This window comes from Sturnira hondurensis, unplaced genomic scaffold (genome assembly GCF_014824575.4).
Source record: "Sturnira hondurensis isolate 20B ecotype Veracruz unplaced genomic scaffold, ASM1482457v3 Scaffold0004136, whole genome shotgun sequence".
NCBI lineage: Eukaryota > Metazoa > Chordata > Mammalia > Chiroptera > Phyllostomidae > Sturnira > Sturnira hondurensis.
This window is the reverse complement of record NW_028076767.1, coordinates 19,446,018-19,464,473: the sequence shown is the minus strand read 5'-3', so window position 1 is coordinate 19,464,473 and position 18,456 is coordinate 19,446,018. Positions and strand designations below refer to the sequence as shown.

At 39.6% G+C, this 18,456-nt stretch overlaps 1 protein-coding gene across 2 annotated transcripts in view; it reads right to left on the bottom strand.

Annotated features, from left to right (window-relative positions):
- CBFA2T2 (CBFA2/RUNX1 partner transcriptional co-repressor 2) overlaps positions 1-18,456 on the bottom strand; it is a 142,609-nt gene that overhangs the window by 40,936 nt on the left and 83,217 nt on the right. The window lies entirely within an intron of this gene.

Below are 18,456 nucleotides of genomic sequence, written 5' to 3'. Positions count from 1 at the left end.
TTTCTAAATATTTATAAAACTGATGTTTTATATTCTAGCTGTATCCTGTGAAAGAACCAACCATATCTTGAGCTCTTTTTAATTCCAGAGAACCTTAGATAAAATTCAAGGAGAAAAAGTTACTTTATCTAATGTGTGACTTCAGCCCATAAACAGTATTGCTTGGATTATCAAAGAGATTTAAAATGCTGAGTCCTAGAAAAATAAAAATAACTTCTAGCTTTGTCATGAAAGTTCAATTCAATTCTAGACATTGATTTTTAAGAATCAAAGTAACTGATAATTTAGTCAATCTATCAGTTTGTGCCTTGGTTATTTTGAATATTTGGACATATACAGGTTAAAAAATAAAACTTGAACACATGACCACATACATTCATTTACAAAGTCACTGATGTTTCAACATCTAACCATGTAAAGCAAAACAACATGAACTAAAGAAGAGGGGCGAACACAGAAAAATAGGTCTGGATAGTGACTTTATTGCTGCATGTACAACACGCTAAGGATGTCATGAAAACAGTACACTGCGAAAAGAGAACATAGGAAGCAACAGTTCTTTCTGTGTGATAGCAATGCGATCCAGATATAAATTTGAAGCATCAAACATAACACTAAAGAGTAGATCTATTCTGTAGCTCCAAGAGAAAATAATGATGAACAAAAACATCCCAGATAAGTGCTCCCTGAGAAGAATCCTGTAAGTTGCCCACAAATGAGAGCATTTTCAAATCATTATAATAAACTGCTTTTCCTTTAAAGTTTTAAAAAATTACTTTGATAATGACAGGAACAAAAAGGTATAAATTTGAGAGTAAAAATGCAATTATGTGAGGGAAATCAGATTAAAAACCTACTTGAATCAGATTAAGAATCTATATGAATTAATGATTTTATTTGGCTATGGGACGTATATGCCGAGTAGAAGAAGGTATGGTCAAATGCTCCTGATTGTCATCACTGAACAGAATGAGCTGAATATAGATCTTTCAGATGCACAGTGCAGGAATCCTGGTCATTCCAAACAGACTGACCAAGGAAAACAAAAAACCACAAAAACAAATCAGACTCCTAACTAAAAAAAAACAACCAGGGAGTTTTAAACAGAATTATCTTTGGTAGCAGAGGACAAAGACAGATGAATTTTTAAAAAATGTATAAGCATACATTTATATGGTTTAAAAATCAGTATAATAAGAAATATTCCTTGCCCATGTCCCTACATACCCCACCCCATAGGAAACCATTTTAACTGGTTTCTTGTATATCCTTCCAATCTTTCTCTGTACAAAATGAGCAAACTCAAATATAAATTCTTATTTCACCCCATTTTATACAAGGGTAGCATAATTACATTTAACTGCCTGCTCCAAATAATGGCCTCTCTATAGCAGTGCTTTTGCAATGCATCAGGAAGTGGGGTCTATTTCCTTATCCTCTAAATCTGGTCAGGCCTTTCTGACTTGCTTTGGCCAATGCAATGTGATGAAGTGAGGGTGTTGGTTCTGAAACTCTCTTGGAACCCTGACCTGCTATTAAAGCAAATCCAGACTAGTCTGCTGGATGACAAGGCCACATGGAGCAGAGATGAGTTGTACCAGCTAAAGTCAGCTGATTCCCTGAACAGGTGAGAGCCTAAGCTGATGAGTCTGCAGGTTTCTGACTGCAGACATATGAATGAGTGAGCCCAAATGAGAACTGCCTCACTCATAAGGGAAAAAATGAAATAACAAAATTAAAAAGCCTATTGTTTCAGGTCACTGAGTTCTAGCATGGTTTGTTATATAGCAATAGACCAGCAGGCAACTGATCTATACCATATACTAATTGTATTGCTCCTTAGTTTTTAATTGTTCTCACTGTTTTGTAACTTCAAAATATGGCCTAAAATTCTTAATTCCATAACCTTAAAAAACTAAGATGCACAATATTTCATTATGTGAATGTACCATAGTTTATTTACACAATTGCCTACTGATGGACAACTGGATTATTTCTAATCATTTATAGTTGAATTTTGAGACTCTAAATCCTATACCACTGACTATCCTGTATTTGTCAAAACACAGGGCCCTGAGTTATAGGAAAGCCAGGTATTTTCAAATGTGTACAATGTACTAAGAAAACAAAGAAGTAGAAATGTTACTCTCCACGAACCCCACAGAAGTCTTTGCAAACCATTAAGTAATTTACTGGGAAGACTAATATGGGCTTTCCACGCAGCACATTAAGGAGAAAAGCTAGAAGACTATAGATGTAATTTGAACAGTGTGGGTAAAGCTGGGATCAGAAACAAGAGAAAAATCAGTACAAAGATTTCCTTGACCATAGTCTCTCTTTAACCACTGCATGGGTAGGTAAATGTTCTGAAGGAGTACTATCAGATGAGAAGCATTTCCAACACTGACAATCCTAATCTGCTAAAGATAGAGGAAAGAACATCAAAATGACTGTTGCACTTACACAGGGCTCATAAGGCTGGCTAACACGATTATAGGCAAAGCACATGTTTTCCATCCTTGTTGCTCTGTCACAACCTGAGAATACATCCAACTTTCTAACAACAGGCAGGCTTCCTATGCAGACACAGCCAGGAATAACTGTTTACAATGACAGATAATTTATCATGCAATAAAAACTGAAGCATAATGACTCAAGCAAAGAAGTCAACAGAAAAATGCCTTAAAAGGGACCTTGAAGACAGAGCTCAATTAAAATAAATGACTGGTTTGCTGTATACTAACAATACAGATTAAAAAATAACTTTTTCTCACATTTATAAATACTTTGGAAAATTAACTTATCTACTACATCTCTATGGCTCAAGGATCAGCAAACTTCTGCAAAGAGCAAGACAGTAAAAATTTTTAGCACTGTGGATCACATGGTCCTTCACAACTATATAACTCTACTGTTGTAGCATGCTCTAGATAAAACAAACAAGTGGGCTTGGCTATGTTCCAATAAAACTTTAATTTAAAAAATAGGCAGTGGGCAATAGTCTAATGACCCCTCTATGGCTGATTAAAACACTGGGAAAATTAAAATGACTAACTCTTACTGTTTTTCTATGCATATAAAAGATGGGGGTTTACTTATCTATCAGTCAGGGCACACACCTAGGTGTTGGGAACTGCCCTGCCTGGTTTCAGAAGCTGTAACCACCCCCCGTCCCATGAAGAAGGCTGAATGAGTGACCTTCAGACCATAAGCCACTAAGGAGACAAAGTTTATCTGCCAGGCAGGGGCCCTGCCTCTCCCCTTTTACTTCACCCTGCCTGGCCCCCAGTGCATGATTGGTTAGCCAATGATGGGTAAGATTCCTCAAGGGAGGAATGACCTAAAATAGGAACAATTACGGGGTAGGAGCCCAGGGAAGGACTTGGGGGGCTATAGCAAAAGAGGATAATAGATGCTCACCCGTCGGCTTTGATGTAGCCTGAATACTCTTTTTTTATCTGAGAAAAGTCTCCTAATCTCTTGGCTGCCTTACTTCCCCTGCCTGACTTAAGCCTGAAACAATGACAGAGGGTGGTGCAGCCCTGTGCTGGAAAGGGCAGGTTCCCCCGGGCAATCAGGCCTAAGAAAGAATACAAAAAATCCTGTGAAACCTGATTTGCTAACAATGCTCTTAATTTTCTGATAAAGGTCCAAGCATGACATAAATTTGTTTCCCAAAGTTTTATAGCCCTTTAGCTAACAGACCCAGACTCAGAATAAGCCCTAGTAGTTCTTCGTATGTTATCTATTGTTTGATCCTTACTGCCGGACAACGATTGATAAGCTTTACCTATATTCCTGTGTAAACTGAACCAAATAAAACCCATTGAGAAGTCTCTTGGCCCTTCTCCTTTGAGAGACTGGCCACCTTTCCTCCCTAAGCAGATCATGTTTTGGTAGACTTATTCTCATCTGTGGCGCCACCTTGATTCCCAGTCAGGGCACATGCCTGGGTAGTGGGCCAGGTCCCCAGTTGGGGCTGTGTGAGAGGCAACCCATTGATATTTCTCTTATACTGATGATTCTCTACCTCTCTTTCTTATTCCTTCCACATTCTCTAAAAATAAATTAAATTAAAACTTTAAGAAAATCACGTTGAAAAAAAAACTCCTTGGATGAGAACTAAAAAATGAAAATTCTAACAACATGAAGTCAGAGTTGAGAGCAGAGAAGATGCTAGTTATCTGATGGTCTATCAAAAATCAGACAGAAATAAGAAAACCTCACAGATGACCAGCGTGTCTGTGAAAAAGCACTTGTTGCATCAGTAAATTACGCTAATTTAGTCACCCCTTTTCTTTCTGCCAGGACCATCTGACCTGAGACAGACTTGCCCAGAATATATAAACAATTCCAACAACTTGACAATAACAACCCAGTTTTAGGAATGAGCAAAAAGACAAAACAATTCTAGATCCTTTCTCTTCCTGTCTCAGGTACTTTGGGAGCGACAGGCTTCGGTGCAGACGTGGCCAAGTCTGGAACTGCACCACACACAATCAGTCCCCAAAATGGCAAAGAAACAGCACCAAGAAACCCCACTCACCAAGATGTGAATCTCTTGAGGGGGCAGACCAAGTTCCTGAAGAACAAGCACTTTGCCAAGAAGCGCAAAAGAAGGGCATGAAGAAAATGCAGGCCAACAAAGCCATGAGCTCATGTGCCAAGGATATCAAAGCCCGGATAAAGATAGAGGAGGTCAGGCTCAAGTTCCCCAAAGGGCAGCAGCCTCAAGCTTCAGTCAATTTGCCTACATTGTTCACTCAAGCTTGGGAAATGTGCTCAGGCCCAAGTTGCCAAGGATCTCAGGCTCTGCAAGCTAAAGTCCAAAACGAAGGCTCAAACCAAGCCTGGCTGCAGCTGCAGCTGAGGCCCCATCTGCAGTATGGGTTCTGTCTGCCGATGTGAGGAAGGAAGAACTGGTGCGACCCCTATGCTGCTGACCGCGTGAAGCTGGTGTACTTCTGTGCTGTTTGTACTAATAAACATGAGGCAGGACTGTCAGTCCAATAAATAAAAGGTAACTCACAAAAGAAGGTATATAAATGGCTGGTGAAGACATAAAAAGATGCTTCACATACTAGTCATCAAAGAAACAGAAACTACAACACATCAACAAAAAGGAACACACTACCGATATACACTCAACAACACGGATAAATGTCAAAAGCATTAGGCTAAGTGAGAGATGCCAGATCCATGGCAAAACTATTCAGACAAAACAAAGATCAGTGACAAAAAGCAGGTCAGTGGCTGCTTGAGACTGATGGAAAAAACTGATTATGAAGGGGCATACTAGGGGCACGATAAATTTTCTATGGTGATAGAAATATTATCTTCCCAGTCAGGGCACATGCTTGGGTTGCAGGCCAGTTTCCAGCAGGGGCCAGTTCCCTGCAGGGGATGCACAAGAAGCAACCATACATTGATGTTTCCTTCCTCTCTCCTTCCCTTCCCCTCTAAAGATAAATAAATAAAATGTTTAAAAAAAAGAAATATTATCTAAAAAAGATGTTACTTTTTTATTTTCAGACAGAGGGGAATGTGGGGAAAAAGAGAAAGAGAAACATGGATGTGCTAGAGAAACATTGATAGCTTGCCTCTCACGTGTCCCCAAATGGGACCGTGGCCTGCAACCCAGGCATGTGCCCAGACTGGGAATCGAACTGGCAACCTTTCAGTTTGCAGGCAAGTGCCCAACTCACTGAGCCACACTGGCCAGAGTGGAAATACTCTGTAACTTGATTACAATGGCACTAACAACTAAATACAATATCTAAAAGTCAAACGGTATACATAAAAGGGGTATATTTTATTATATATAAAGTATACCACACTCTGATTGGTGTGGCTGAGTTGGTTGGTTATTGTTCCAAAAAGTGAAAAGCCGCCAGTTTGATTCCCAGTTGGGCACATGGGTAGGTTGCAGGTTTGGTGCCCAGTAGGGGCACACTGAAGAGGCAACCAATGTTTCTCCCTCTTTCATTCTCTCTAAAAATAAATGAATAAAATCTTTTAAAAAAGTATGCCCTAGCCCGGGCTGGTGTGGCTCAGTGCATTGAATGCCAGCTTGCAAAGCAAAGGGTCACTGATTCGACTCCCAGGCAGGGCACATGCCTGGGTTGTGGGCCAGATCCCCAGTAGGAGACACACAAGAGGCAACCACACACTTCTCTTCTTCCTTTCTCCTCTAAAAATAAATAAAATCTTTAATAAAAAGAAAAAAGTAAACCACAATAAAGGTAAGAAAAAAAACCCAGCAAAATAAATAAAAATAATTGCTAGATTTATTTTTTTTATTTTTAAAAAAGATCCCAATCAATTTGAGTTCATCCAAGAAAGCAAAATTATGCAGTATTAGAAAAATCTAATATAATTCACCATATTGACAAATTAAAAGAAACACTGTAAAATCACCTCAATAATTATAGAAAGGAATAGACAGAAGATCGTTTCCTTAATTTGATAAAGGGCCTCTCTGAAAACTTCATACCAAATGTCATTCTTTGGTGAAATATCGTAAGCACTGCCTTTCAGCTCAGACAGATAAAGTTGTCCAGTATCAATGCTTCTATTAAACATTTACTCAAGATTCATGATAGAGCAACAGGACAGTTAAAAAGAATTGGGAAAAAAAAGAAATACAATCACTCTTTTATATACATCAGATAACTTTCAATATAGAAAACCAAAACAATATATAACCCAAGTATTAGAATTAATATGTAGACTCAGCAAGATTGCTGGATAAAAGTTCAGTCTTTTTTTTAAAGAATTTATTTATTTTTAGAGAGAAGGTAAGGAAGAGAGAGGGAGAGAAACATCAATGTGTGGATGTCTCCCATGCAGCCTCCACTAGGGACCGGGCCTGCAACCCAGGCCTGTGCCCCTGACTGGGAATCAAACCAGTGACTCTTTGGTTCCCAGGCTGGTGCTCAATCCACTGAGCCACACCAGCTAGGGCTAAAAGTCCAGTCTTTTAAGAATTGCATTTCTATACCAGCAAAACTGCACAAACTTCAAAAAGATATGAATATACAACAAAAATTATAAACCACCTAGAAATAAACCTAACACAAGCCATATATGACCACAGAAAAACATATGGTAGTAAATGGAAAGACATTAAAAGGTAAACGAATAATTGAAAGATAATAATTATGGCCCTGGCTGTTGTAGTTCAGTAGATTGAGCATGGGCCTGTGAAACAAAGGGTTGTCGGTTTGATTCCCAGTCTGGGCACATGCCTGGGTTGCAGACCAGGTACCCACTGGAGGATGCATGAGAGGCAACCACACACTGACATTTCACTCCCTTTCTCCCTCCTTTCCCCCCTCTCTCAAAATAAATAAATAAATAAATAAAAGTCTTTAAAAAGTCCCAGTCCAGGGCACATGCCTGGGTTGCTGGCTGGGTCCCCATGTGTGTGGGGGGGGGGGGGGGACACGAGAGGCAACCATACATTGGTGTTTCTCTCTCTCTCTCTCTCTCCCCTCCTCCTCTAAAAAAGCAATAAAATCTAAAAAAAAAAAAAAAAAGAATAGGTTACAACCAGTGTTAACCCAATAAATTTTGTAAAAAGGAAAAAAAAAGAGCTTACAGGAAAAATATGGCTATTGCAATACTTTTATAAAGTCTAAATCATAAAGAGTTTTCTATTTCATAAGAAATATTTCACTGAGACTTCTGGCCAAGATGGAAGCGTAGGTGGAAACACTGTGCCTCCTCACACAACTAAATTTAAAGACAATGAAGTTTTAGAAACAAAAACGCAGCCAAAACAGTGAAAATTAAACTGTACGGAAGTCCGACAACAACGAACCATGCAGCCAGACCAGTAACGGGGGCAGAATCAGCAGCGGAGTGGGACGGGCAGGAAAGATCGTTCGGTCTGACCAACCCAGGAGCGTAGGCAGCGGCAGTTGGCAAATCCCAGGCATGGGGTGGCAGGGGTGGCAATGGGTGGACCCAGTGAGGGCGCAGGTGGCTGGCTGACAGAGGTCACACATTCACACGCAGATAAATCAAGCGAAGGAGTGAACAGTGAGACAGACCGCTCAGGCTAGGGCCCCAGCGATGGGAATTAGAGCCTGAAAGCACCAATTGGCAAGACTTTTGGGGTCGAGGTGCTGGGAGAGGCTCCCAGGTTCACTGAGAGCTTGATGGAGAGACCCACAGGGTCCTGGAGGGTATACAGGCATACACACCCAGGAATCAGCACCAGAGGAGCCCCATCTGCCTGTGGGAAGCCACACGGGAAACAGAAATCTGAGAGAGAGCAGAGCAAAGCGCCATTTCCCCCCACCCCGCCCCCGCCCCCCGACGTATAGCATCACAACTCGGCAACTAGATTGCCACACTCTGGTGAACTCCTAAGGCTCCGCCCCTCATACATAACAGGTGGGAACAGACCAAACATTATGGCTCAAGAAGAACTCAAAGCCCCAGAGCCTATAATTCTAAGTGACCAAGAAATAGCCAACCTTTCAGATGCACAGTTCAAAACACTGGTGATCAGGATGCTCACAAAATTGGTTGATTTTAGTCACAAATTAGAGGAACAAATGAAGGCTAAACTAATTGAAATGAAGGGAGATGCACAGGAAACCAATAATGATGGAAAGGAAACTGGGACTCAAATCAAGGGGGTGGACCAGAAGGAAGAAAGAAACAACCAAACAGAAAAGTAGGAAGAAATAAGAATTCAAAAAAATGAGGAGAGGCTTAGGAATCTCCAGGACATCTTTCAACATTCCAACATCCAAATTATATGGGGTACCAAAAGAGGAACAGCCACAAGTGGAAAACTTATTTGAACAAATAATAAAGGAGAACTTCCCCAGTCTGGCAAAGGAAATAGACTTCCAGGAAGTCCAGGAAGCTCAGAGAGTCCCAAAGAAGTTGGACCCAAGAAGGAACACACCAAGGCACATCATAATTACATTAGCCAAGATGAAAACGAAGGAGAGAATTCTAGAAGCAGCAAGAGATAAGGGGACAGTCACCTACAAAGGAGTGCCCATCAGACTGTCAGCGGATTTCTCAAAAGAGACCTTACAGGCAAGAAGGGGCTGGAAAGAAGTATTCCAAGTCATGAAATCCAAAGACCTACACCCAAGATTGCTCTATCCAGCAAAGCTTTCATTTAGAATGGAAGGGCAGATAAAGTGTTTCTCAGATAAGGTCAAGTTCAAGGAGTTCATCATCACCAAGCCCTTATTATATGAAATGTTAAAGGGACTTATATAAGAAAAAGAAGATGAGTGGATTGAGCGCGGGCCTGCGAACCACACGATCGGGGTTCGATTCCCAGCCAGGGCACATGCCTGGGTTGCAGGCTGGTTCCTTGCAGGCTAACTCCCAGCAGGGGACGCACGAAAGGAAACCATACATTGATGTTTCTCTCCCTCTCTCCTTCCCCTCTAAAGATACATAAATAAATAAAATCTTTAAAAAAAGAAAAAGAAAAAGAAGATGAAAAATACGAACAGTGAAAGGACAGCAAACTCACAGCTATTAACAATCACACCTAAAACAAGAGCAAACCAAGAGGACAGCTAGATCTGGAGCAAAACCATAGAAATGAAGAACACATGGGGGGTTAGCAACAGGGGAGTGGGAGGAGGAGTAGGGGGAGAAGATAAAGACAATAAGTAGCATAGATGGTAGGTAATAAATAGACAGGGGGAGGGCAAGAATAATATGGGAAATCTAGAATCTAAAGAACCTGTGACACATGGACATGAACGAAAGGGGGATGGTTGGGGAGGGGTGTGCAGGGTGGAGGGTAGTGAAGGAGGGAATGGGACAACTGTAATGGCATAATCAATAAAATATATTTAAAAAAAGAGAAATATTTCACTGGCTGCCATGAGGAATAGGGTGAGATCACAGTGCAAGCACAGACTACTTACAAGGCTATTAGAGATGATTATGGTCTCAGACAGAACCATGGATAGGAATAGCAAAAGGGGGGTGGATTTCAAAGATATTTATAATTAGAACAGGATAGAGTTAGAATAGGATTTGTTGACTGATTAGATATGGAAGACAAATCAGGGTAACATCTGGAATTATTGACTGAGATAGAGGCAACTAGGGGGAGGGAGTATGTCAGACAGGAGAGATGATGAGTTCCGTACATACTGAACATACTGCTTTTCACGATGCATCTAAGATAGCGAAGGGGTTTCCAGTTTATAAACTCAGAAATCTGGAGTTGAAAAGAAAAATATGGTTTTGAATTGGGAGTTACTCAGTACAACTCCTGATTATGAGAAATTGAAAGGAAAGATTTGATGTTTCAAAACAACTAAAATGAATTGTGTCTGCTGATTTTTTTCCCTGTGGACTTCTATTCCATATTCAGTGGTTTGGTTTTTTTTTTCCACATTCAGTGTGGATTAATAACTATTGTACACTTAAATATATGTTCATACTTCAAAAGCTTATTCAGATCCCGTTCTTCAAGCTAGGAATTGGTTTCTTCAGATTAACTGTACAAAGATTTATATGTTTACGACACCCTAACTCTCACCATTTCCCATGTTCTGCAATTTGTTCATTCTGTTCAACAGAAAATCCTGCTTTGCATTTCTCTGCTGATACCTTCAGTTCCCAATTCTACAAAGCCAGGCTCAGCTACCCATGTCCAAATCAATAGCTTTTAGGATAATTCTACTCACAGGGAAAGTATGAATAAATAAGACAAGAAAGGACAGAAAAAGAAACATGGTAGGAGAGGTGTTACCTTTCCAGATTAGAATATTGAAAAAAAAAGTTATTTTCTGTGAAAAACTTTTTGTTGTTATTAGTTTGTTGGAATGTCATAACAGAGTATCACAGACTGGGTGGTGTAAATAACAGAAATCTATTTCCTCAAAATTCTGTAAAGTAGAAGTCCAGTTGACAAGGTTGTTTTCTTCTCAGGCCTCTCTCTCCTCAGCTTGCAGGTGGCTGTTTTCTACGAGTCATACTAGATTGAGATCCAAACCTCCTCTTCTTATAAGAACACCAGTCAGACTGACCCACCCTGATAACCTTATTTTAACTAAATTACTACATTAAAGACCCGATCTCCAAATTCAGTCACATTCCAAGGTACTGGGGGGGTGGTTAGGACTTCAACATATAAATTTTTACAGAACACAATTTAACCGAACACTGGAGGCATGGAGGGTGAAAAAAGCAGCTTGAAGAGACTGAGCAGATTGTCCCGAACTGAATTTTAGTATTCTCTCAACCACTCACTCAGAAACAGTCGGATAACCTCACGGTAGCCTACATCTGAGGACAGAGCAACAACAGCAACAGCAGCAGCAGCAACCACCACCACCACAACAGGAGAGCTCCAGGAGCAGTTCTGTGGTTTTCAGCCTGGAAGGATGCCATTCAGTGAGAAGGGAGAACATGTGAAGGGAAGATGGGTGGAGCAGTAGTTCCAGACCAGGACTGCATTTGAAATGCCCAGTAGATATTCAAATAGGGATGTTCGGACAGCTGAGGCCTGGGGTGGGTAAGTCTGAGCTTCTGATTAAATGTTGTCACTTGATGAAATATCGATGCTATCTAAAGTCTGAGCCCAGCAGGGCACATACAAGAATCAACCAATGAATGCCCGAATATGTAGAATAACAAATTGATGTTTCTTTCGCTTGCTGTAAAATCAATTTAAAAATATTATTTAAAAGTCTGAAACTGCCCTGACTGATGTGGATCAGTGGGCTGGGCGTCCAGCAAACCAAAAGGTCACCTGTTCGATTCCCAGTCAGGACACATACTTGAGCTTTGAGCCAGGTCCCCAGCAAGGGGTGTGCAAAAGGCCACCCACCAATGTTCCTCTGGTACTTTGATGTTTCTCTCCCTTTCTTTCTCCATCCCTTCCCTGCTCTCTGTAAGTAAGTAAGAAGTAATATCTTTTTTTAAGTGCCTGAAACTGAATTATTTTACAAGAAATAAGTATAGAGAGTGGAGGTCCAAGGACTGAACTTATGCAGTACACCTTAAACTTACATAGAGCTATATGTCAATTATATCTCAGTAAGACCCAAATAAAAATTTTAAAAGGAAAGGAAATGAGCAGCTAGGGAAATAGGGAAAAAACCTAGAAGCCTAGTAGACAGTATGATCTGCTGGGTGGCATACACTGTGGATTCCAAAACAAAATATATAAACATGCTTTATATGAATACATGATTGCTGTTTAAGTTATTGTAGAGATTAGACCTATGGTTAAGAAAATACCTTTTAAAACCAATTATTTTAAAACTTTTGCTTTTGTCAAAGTATAAGGAAACAAGAATATAATTACAAAGAAGGTCAGAACAAATATATTATTTGTGGCAAAAGTTTAAAAGCATTTAAGAGACTGCATAACAAGCTGTGCTCCAGAGTTTAACTGGAGAAGTACAATGGCCACAGTACTTCAGGGCAAAGAGTTAGTATAAAATTTTCCTTCTGCCCCCAATTTAAGACTATCTCTTAGCTAAAACAGAATATACGAGTACAGTAAATGTGAAAAAGATTACTTGCAGCAAAAGATAAGATGAAAAGGGGAGTTTGGTCCATTGGCCAAACTGGCCAATGGACCAAACTCCAAACCAGCTGGATATTTATGTCCTTAAAGAGTCAAAGGCAGGCTACTGTAGAATACAGATGGCTGGTCATGGAACTATAGCATGTGCCTGGATCCTGATGGTTCTGGTGACTTGTCAGCCACGGGCTCTTGGACCAGTCACTCCAGAGCCTTGCTTTTCTCATCTGTAACACGGAGGGGAGGAAGGTGTTGAAAAGACAATAAAGTCATAACTAAGAATGTATTGTGTTACACTATCAAAGTATAAGATATTATTAGATAGCTATCCATTAGAAATGTATCAACAATCATTATGCCATTAATATGTTGAAAGTAACTAAAGAGTTTCTTCCAATGCTAATGATTTTAATATTTAAAGATATGTTGTAATTGCCTGCCAACATCAAAACCCTGTTGATAACCTTAATGCAAGTTAAAAGCAGCAGCAACATAGCTAGCTGACTTGATAATGTAAATAGGGAAAAGTGAAATATGGATTGTTGCCTCCCAGCTCCAGCAAATGTTTATTTGGAATAATACAGTTATCTACTCCAACTGCACACCATCTGTTTCAAGTCTCCACCAAGCTAATATTTCTCACATGAAGAGAAATGACTTAAAATTACATTTGATCACCATCTCGCCCTCCCACGGAGGTTATCCCTACCACAGTTCCAACCTACTGAACCTCCACCTCTTAACACTGTGCAGCCTGACAGCTCTGGCCAAACACATGTAGCCGGAGTCAGATGTCTCAGGGAAGTGAGACTGTCACAGAATGAGGTAACTCTAGTCCTTCTCAAATAAAATCCTTCTTACGTATTTTTCTGGAAACAGGGAGAAATGATATACATGTCTCACATGGCTTTCCTATGATTCAAACCTAAGTCTCTCTGGTTCTGTTTACCGATGCATCTGTGCTACAATTTCTCTGTAACACAGAACCTTCTAGAACACTGATTACTTCAGTAAATCTTGACAAGTCAGCTCTAAAATGTATCACAATAATCTCACTTATTCCATCCCCACTGTTCTACTTCAGCTCAAGCCTCCCTCATCTCCCACCTGTACTACCACAGCTACCTCTTAACTATTCTTTCTGCTTCTTGCTTTGTCCCTTCCAATCCATTCTCCATGTAGCAGCCAAAACAGCTGACTTAAAAACCTTATATAGATCTTTTCACAGACTCCTCTAATGACTTCCCAATGTTCTTACATTAAATAAAGCTTTTTACTTTGGCTTAAATACAAAGATTTACCCAGCAGTACTCAAAGTGTGGTCTGGGAACCGTTGGGCATTCTGGAAAACCTTTGGGTGCGTGTGTGCACGCGCATGCACACGCCCACACTGGGAGGGTCAATTTTCATACTAATAAAGGGTTATTTGCCTTCTTCATTCTTACTCTTTTGTGAGTGTACTGTGATATTTTTCTAGTGACTATATAATGAATGACAGCATTAAGAGACTTAATGCAGAAGCAGCTATGAGAGTCCAGTTATTTTATCTTCAGCTAGTCATTAGAAATTTGCAAAGCTGGAAAAACTGCCACTCTTCTCATTAAAGTTTGCTTCTACAAACAATTTTCGCCCTAGCTGGTTAGCTCAACTGGTTAGAGCATTGTCCTGATAAGCCAAGGTTGCAGGTTCAATCTCAGGTCTAGGCACATAAAAGAATCAACCAATTAATGCATAAATAAATGAAACATAAAATCAATGTTTCTCTCTCTCTAAAAAGTTACACTGATGGATGACAGATTCCCAGAAACTTAAAAAATTTTTAAATAAAAATGTTATTTACTTAAACATATAATCAGTTTATTTATTTTAAAGGTAACAATATTTAAAATGTTTTAATTTCCAATGTGAATATGGTATGTTTCCCATAAAAAAAGTTTGTAAACAAGAGTGCAAACAGATCCTAAAACCAGAGTTTGAAACCTGCTGCTGACCTAGCCCATGCCTATCTCTCCAATCTCCTGTACCTATCCTGCCCTCAGTATGCATTAATTATGCTGACCTTTCTTTCTACTTCTCAAATACACGAAGACAACACCTACTGCAGTGCCTTCAGACTAGAGATGACTTCCACCAAGTTGTTACATGACTGACTCATCACTCAGATGAGTCAGCAGAACTGTCATTTTCTCGGAGGGAGCTTCCTTAACTAAAGTTGTTCTCTGCTCTCCTACCAGACCACCCCGAGATGTTGGTTATTTTTTTCATTTTGCTTATTATCATTGCACCAATCAAGCAAGTGACTGATGCTCATCTTTGGGGGAAATAAAGGCCTTTTCTATTTCTTTACCACAGCTGCAGCACCTAGAGCACGCAACACCAAATCACAATGATCAAAAGTGGTATAACCACAAAGCTCGTCTGAACTTGAGCGATCTTCCCTCTCACAGCTCTCTGTTTGCAGCAAGTCAGCACAATTTTGTCTCTGATGCCTTGCCATAACTATCTTCAACCCTCTCTCTACTCTCAGAGCTGCTGTCTTAGACTAGCCTTCATTTCTCTAACTGGACTTTCTCTGGAATTCAACCTATTCTGACTTCTCCTATTCTCTGTTTCATCAAGAATCCCCATTCTCTGATGGTCTTTAGTTCTTTACACTGATCTTCACTGTTCTCAGCTGCTAAATACTCATGCATAGCATGTGTTCTCATGAATAGTTCTACACAGATCCCTATTAGGAGGGTTTCCTATAAGCTGTGGTCATCCTGTGGTCATACTATTTTCATTTCCCAAAACGCCTCCCCCCTTTTCTAAATATATTTAAATATTCCCCAATACTTCTCTTCCAATTGGTTAGCCCTGTTTTCATTATCTGTCACCATGTAAGAGTACAAGACCCTATAAGCAAGAATCAGGGTTTGATAATAATTGTTAGTTGATGAACAGAAAAAAAAAGACATAAATTAGACTATTTAGTTCTGTTGAAGTATGATGTTAATATTAATAGCACAAGTATTAGCAAATTATGCTTACTCTAATTCTAAGCCACAAAGTGTCCCATTAATATTAAAAATTCATACAACTGTACTTGACACTAAGAAGACAAAGTAAATATAAAAATAGAGCCAGGTGAATCCATCCGTACCCCTTTTGTAAAAATCACTCAGCCTGGCTGGCGTTGCTCAGTGGACCGAGCGCGGGCCTGCGAACCACACGATCGCGGTTCGATTCCCAGTCAGGGCACATGCCTGTGTTGCAGGCCAGTTCCCGGCAGGGGACTCACAAGAGGCAACCATACATTGATATTTCTTTCCCTCTCTCCTTCCCTTCCCCTCTAAAGATAAATTTTAAAAAATCACTCCTCAGAATACATGTACTATTAATGCATCATCATGCATATAATGAAGAAAGTATGTTATATAAATCATGAATCTATTAACTGTGTTAACTATACAAGAAGCTGAATAACTGTTTTTAAATTGCCAGGAACATCACAGACTAACATAGACATCAAATCTTTTTTGTTCATATAACTCCCTTCATAAGGCCTTTCCATCCCAAAGATGCTATATTTATCTAAATCCATCCTCCCCCATATACACACAGCTGTTACTCTTTCAGACTGAAAAATATTAAATTTTAAAAGGCTGTTAACTTTTGCCATTTTAATTACATTCTATAAAGTAAAAATGTTTGTCCAATGCAAAGGTATATGTGCCCAGTACCATCTTTCAAGTATTAGTAAGGTAACTATCAAGTTAAATGTGACTTAAAAAAATTTTTTTTGTACATCTCTACTATGCTCAGTGAACTTGGATGTACAAATATATCATTCTTCTGTACAGATTTATTCTTCAAACTTTAAAAAGAGCTTGCCAGTGCTGGGGCTTCACTGGGTTCCAATGCCTTTTAATATTTGAAAAACTGATTCACGTGTTCCTCCAGTGTGAAGAAGAGCCAGTCAGTCAAGCGTCTGCCTTGGGGTGAACACCCTCAAAGACAGAACTGCAGGCCTGGCTAGTGTGGCTCAGTGGATTCAGCACTGGCCTGTGAGCCAACCACACACTGAGGTTTCTCTCCTTCCTTTTCTCCCTCCCTTCCCTTCTCTCTAAAAATAAAGTCTTAAAAAAACAAAACAAAAACAGAACTGCAGGTTTGGAATTGTCAGGGACCAACGATCAAGCTCTCTTCCAAGATGGGAAGCCCCTGGACAAACCACCTGAATGGCTGACACCCAGCTTCCGCTGGGGAACTCTGGGCACTTGGGAATTTCCCTCACCACAAATACAGAACATGCCATTGCCAGACAACTTAGAAAGGGTTCCTGGCAATGGTGACTGACTGGTAATAAATCTGCCTTCTGGGGTCTTTCTACTGTCAAATTTGAAGAAAATTACCTTACTATGATTAATCAAAAGATAAATGACTGTAAAAACCACCAAATCTCATATTCTTGTTGCACATAGATAGCCACTAGAAACTAAGGGGGGGAAATGAAGCTCTTTGTGTTTGATTCAATCTGGTTCTAACAGTTTACCTATTCAATCCTCTTTCTAGGAAAATAAGGACTTTACAACAGCAACAAAAACAAACTAGCTGAGGGCTTCATGGTTCCAGCTACTTTCTGGAAGCTCTCTGTGGCCAGCACAATGGCATCACGGGCATTTCTGAGTTTGTGAGCAGCTATTCTCCTGAGTCATGTTAACAAGTGTGCGATGAATTTTGGTTATTTAGAGAAAGCTTCTGTAGAATCCAGGTATAAGGCCAAGATTCTTTCTGGAACTTTGTAAAACTTAGTATAAATTCACATGTTTCCTAAGAGTATTTTTGCATAGGATTTCATAATACAGAACTGCATTGTCCAATATGGTAACCATTAGCCACATGAGGCTATATGTTATAAGTAAAATAATACCACATTTTGTAGATTTAGTACTAAAAATGGTAATGTAAATTAATCTCAATGGTTTTATAATATGCTGGAATATTTTAGACATATTAACTTAAATATATTAAAGTAACTTCCCCTGTTTCTTTTTTTAAAAATAACACTATTAGAAAATTTCACATATGTGGTCCCTATTTGTGGCTTGCATTATATTGGACAGCTATGACATAGGAATGTGGATACAGTGATAGAAAAACCAAACTCTCCGGATTCAGACAAATCAGTCTTCGAATTGGGGATCTGCTGATTTTGGGGGGAATAGTTGCTCCTGGGTCTCAGTTTCCTTGTTTATAACGTGCAGCCAGTACTGGCCAGTGGCCAGAGTTGCTGTTGCTAATCAAATGAAGTAAAAACAGTACAACCCAGCACAGACTCCATACACCAAAGAAACAAATTCATTTTATTTTTTTCTGTTTGAGGAAAATCTGGACAACAACACTCACACTGTTTTAGGCTAAGCAATTAAAGATAGGATAGTTTAGGTTTATTCTTCCTTTTCAGCATGTAAGCTCAAAATAGAGTTCACCTAAGTGGTATTTTATGGGCCTAAATCTTTGAGGAATGTATGATACATATACAAATAAGGTGCTTTATTATAACAAATCTGAGGGAAGCAGTATCAGATAAATATCTCCAACAGATAAAGACCAGGGAAGGTGTCTCCTCAGTCTCCTGATGCTCTTTCTGCCTGGTTGGCCTTGTTGTATATGACTTCCAGTCCTGAAGTTCTATGTCGGATTCATTCATCTCTGCTTCTTCCATAGCCTGAAACTATGTCTTCTGCTTTTCTTCGCCACTTTTAAGTTTCAGCTCCAGTTTAAGCCATATGTTTTGCATTTACACCCTTGAAGTTTCCATCTACCACAAACTTGCTTTTCATTTATTTTTTAATTAGAAATAGGTCTTTAGTTTAATCAAAAGCTTTTTTTATGAAGGGAAAGGAATCTATTTATAGGAACGGTTGTTTGTTTCTCCTTTT